Source organism: Odontomachus brunneus, unplaced genomic scaffold (assembly GCF_010583005.1).
Source record: "Odontomachus brunneus isolate Ranch 3 - 2012 unplaced genomic scaffold, Obru_v1 Obru_scaffold_220, whole genome shotgun sequence".
Taxonomy (NCBI): Eukaryota; Metazoa; Arthropoda; class Insecta; order Hymenoptera; family Formicidae; genus Odontomachus; species Odontomachus brunneus.
Window position 1 is genome coordinate 242,656 of NW_022639670.1, and position 305 is coordinate 242,960.

A 305-nucleotide genomic window follows, 5' to 3' on the forward strand; every position below is an offset into this window, starting at 1 on the left:
TTCCATTTAAAAAAATTAATGTGACCTTGACCTGACCTTCGCTACGCAACCCAAGGTCAAACTGATGTGATCAGTAAATACATCTTTTTAAACGCCACAACTTTTGTCTGAAACATTTTTTTGTAAAACTTATATTTTTCCTGATATTCGGACGTCCCGGTACTTTCCGAACACCCTGTATATCCTAAAAATATATACATACATATACATCTATATATAAGAGAAAAGGTATACAATATATAAAATAAATTTTTTCTAAAAAATATACAAGCTTTGTGTGTAAATATAATTACATAAATTTGACA